Source organism: Pantherophis guttatus, chromosome 18 (genome assembly GCF_059756535.1).
Source record: "Pantherophis guttatus breed Tessera chromosome 18, ASM5975653v1, whole genome shotgun sequence".
Taxonomy (NCBI): domain Eukaryota; kingdom Metazoa; phylum Chordata; class Lepidosauria; order Squamata; family Colubridae; genus Pantherophis; species Pantherophis guttatus.
The window spans coordinates 7076718-7080552 of NC_142080.1; positions in this window are offsets into that span (position 1 = coordinate 7076718).

Genomic DNA, 3835 nt, shown 5'->3' on the forward strand with positions numbered 1-3835 from the left:
TTTCCTTTCCCTTCCTCCTCTTTTCTGCTCCATATGCCAAGAAAGTGTCTCGAAGCAGCTGGTCCACGAAAAAAAACATACGATATGCACAGAATTCCTAAAGGATACCGAAAGAATGTTGGTTTTAATCCAATGCATGGTCAAAAAGGCAATTTTCAGAATTAAATTATGCAGCCAGTTTCCTTTCCCAACATTTAGAAACGCACGAGGAACGTTCTAACTGCATATTTAAAGTGGTGTGGGGGGAAAAAACCTTCGTTGGCCATCTCTAAATTTTTTTAAAAAATGATCTGAATCTTCACACGAACCCTTTAGCGATAGGCGACTGTTAAAAGAGATTTTGGGAGACCCAAAAAAATCTTCTGACCGATGAAACCACAACCAAAGCCAGAATTTTCCCAAAGTCCCTGTCCTAATTAATTAATTAGGGACTGTCCTAATTAATATTAATTAGGACGGAGTTTCCCAAAATCGCTGTCCTAATGCCCCTTTTTACTCGTATCCTTTTCGTGTGTTCAAAATTATGTTTATACTTTTTATCTATTATATATGCTTGACGAATAATAAAAGTCATGTGATTCCCTTTTTGCAACCTTCGGTCAAGCCAAGTCGACGGAGAAGCCCGATTCACTTAACAACACTGTTACTCGGCCTAGACATCTTTTAACGACAGGTGGACTTCAACTCCCAGAATTTCCAGGCTGGCTGTGGAATTCTGGGAATTGAAGTCCGCACCTCTTTTAAAAAAATCCCTCAGGTTGAGAAATCCCCTCAACATATTACAGTCCGTTTAGTGACCGTTGCAACGGCACTGTAAAAAATGACTTGCAACCATTTTTTTCACACTTTTTTCAAAAAAAATTTTTTGATTTTTATTTCTCATAAACATGCCTTAAATGTAGAGTCTCTTATCCATTGTTAAGCATACATATTCTCTTTTAACTTTCATATTAGTTCATTCTTCATCCTAAAAAATTGGAGTAAAAATTTGGGTTGCTCTTCTACCATTCCATCTCCCTTATTTTACAACAATCCTCCTGTCTTTCCCTTCTTCTACCTTCTACTTCATTCTTTCCTCCTCTCCTCTCCTTCCCCTCCTCTCCTTCCCCTTCCTTTCCCCCACTACCCCTTCTTTCTTCCTCCCTTTCTAACTTTCTACTCTTATTCCCCCTCCCTTTCTTCCTCTCCTTTTTCCCTTTCTTCTGTTCCTCTCTCCTTCCTCTCTTCTCCCCTCCTCTCTATCCCTCTACTCCTCTTTCCATTCTCTCTCCATTCTTGTATCCATCTTCAATCCAATATTTTCCAAAGTGGTATCCAAGCAGCCCCGATTTTCTATTTATACACACTTTCTTTTCCATTTGACTGATTTCACACATACCATCATAAATGTACATTTATATAGTCCCGTTTTTTCACACTTAACGACCATCGCAGGATCTCCGTGGTCACCTTGCTCAAAATTCAAGCCGCTTGTCCTATTTATGACGGCTGCGGCGTCCCAGGGTCATGTACAAATCTCCTTTTACGACCTCCTGACAAGCAAAGTCAAGGGGGCCACCGGATTCTCTTTTAACGGCTGCAGCGATTCGTTTAACGACAGCGGCAAGAATGGGGCAAAGCTCCCTTAAGAACCGTCCTGGCTTAGCAAGAAAAATGTTGGGCTCCATGGTGTCGTAAGTCGAGGACTACCTGGAATAGGTACTGTGTTAGAAATAAAAAATGAGCAATGTTAAAAATATATTTTTGGGTTTTTTTTTTGTCTGAAACCTCAGTGAAAGGGTCTTTTGGGGACCCCCCCCCTGGTGACCTTAAACCGTGCTTTGCAAACCGCTGGCATAAACTCAACACAGCTCCGCTAGAATAATTATAGGAAGGGATCAGATTAATTTTGACAATTGTCTGCCACCTCCTGGCTTGAAAGTGCCACTTAAAAGCAGGGAAAATGCTATTTAATCCCCTCCCTACGTCCCGCCAGGAGCCACACAGCAACAACAGCTCAAGATGCATGAAAGTGCAATTGTCGTATGGCTAATAAAGCTGTCAGTCAAACGGTTTGGAAAAAGGAGGAAATATAAATAGAGAAATCAATCGAACATGGCATTCTGCCGCCATCTTATCTTCGCTCTTACAACAGTTTTGTTATGTGACCGAAGTTGCAACAGCTGTGGAAAAAGTGACATGACCGTTTTTCACACTTAACGACCGTCGCAGCATCCCTGTGCCCGTCACGTGATCCAAATTCAGATGCTTGGCCACGGATCCATATTTATGACAGTTGCAGCCTCCCGGGTCACGCAATCCCATTTTGCGACCTTCTCACAAACAAAAGTCCATGGGGGATCCAGATTCACTTAACGCGAGGGTTACTCACTTAACAATTGCAGTAATTCACTTAACTGAATTTAAGTTAAATTAAGAACTGTCAATTAACTATGTTAATTTTAATAACCGCAATGCTTCACTTAACTGTGGCAAGGAAGGTCGTAAAATGGGGCAGAACTCCCTTAACAAATGTCTCGCTTAGCAACACAAATTGTGGGCTCATAAATCGAGGACTTGCCTGTAGTTATAAGTTTTCCCATCCTTATTTGACAAGAATGTTTGAGAATAATACCATATTCAATAAACAAATAGATGAGAGAATCTATCTAAAATTCAAATTGATTCAACATTATCCTTTGTTGGTTTATAATTTATTTATTTATTGGTTCAATTTATATGCCGCCCTTCTCTGGAGACTCAGGGTGGCTTACAATGCGTTAAGCAATAGCCTTCATACTTTTTTTTTGTATATACCTGCTTAGTAGGGCTTTCTCCTTAAATTTCTCCTTAATTCCAGGTTTCTTCTCTCCTTGATTAGTTTCCATCCGTTGTTCCTTTTCTTGCTTTCGGGTGCTTTGGAGAATAATTTGACCCCCCTCCTATTTGTGGCAGCTCTTCAAATATTGGAACACAGCTACTATTTCACCCCCAATTCTTCTTTTCTTATGGAGTTGGATGTTGGAACTACAACTCCCATCACTGCCAGCCCTACGTGACCAGCTTTGGCACTGCTGGCGGTAGAAAGCGGCTCGTTTAGTGCAAAGGATGGATGCCATAACTACCTGTATTTTCTCTTTTAAGAATAGTATAATTTTAACCAGTGGTGCATTTCATCCTAACTCTTCAACGTAAGTATGCATGTATATTTGCATACAGGTAGTCTTTGACCTTCAGCCATTCGTTTAGCAACCCGTTCAGTTACAACGGGACTGAAGAAAGGAACAAGTCCTCATACTTATGACCATCGCAGCATCCCTTACAGACATGTGATCAAAATTCAGGCGTTTGCATTTATGGCCGTTGTAGTGTCCCCGGGGTTATTTGTGCTCTTCCTAGACACTTCTGACAAGCAAAATCAATGGGATGGGGGGAGCTGGATTCGCTTAACGACTGTCTGATCCGCTTAACGACTGCAGTGATTCACTTAGCAACCATGGCAAAAAAATATATATTAAAAATTGGGGTGCAATTCACTTAACAATCTCCTTGCTTAGCTCTGCTCCCAACTGTCATGTAAGCCCACAGTTAAATGTAAGTAAAAAATTTACATTTACATTTACATTAATTTATAATTAATTATAAATAAATTTACAACTTTATTAATATGTATTTGCAAAAGAAAACCATCATTTAAAATGCCTACTATTTTTTTTTTCTAGGTAGATATATGGAGGGGCATTTTTTTAAGTGATTCTCTAAATATTACAAAATATTAAACCGAAAATTTAATTCTCTATCGAGCAACTTTTCACGCATGCGCCCTCGGTCGCGGACGTGCCGCATGCGCAACACA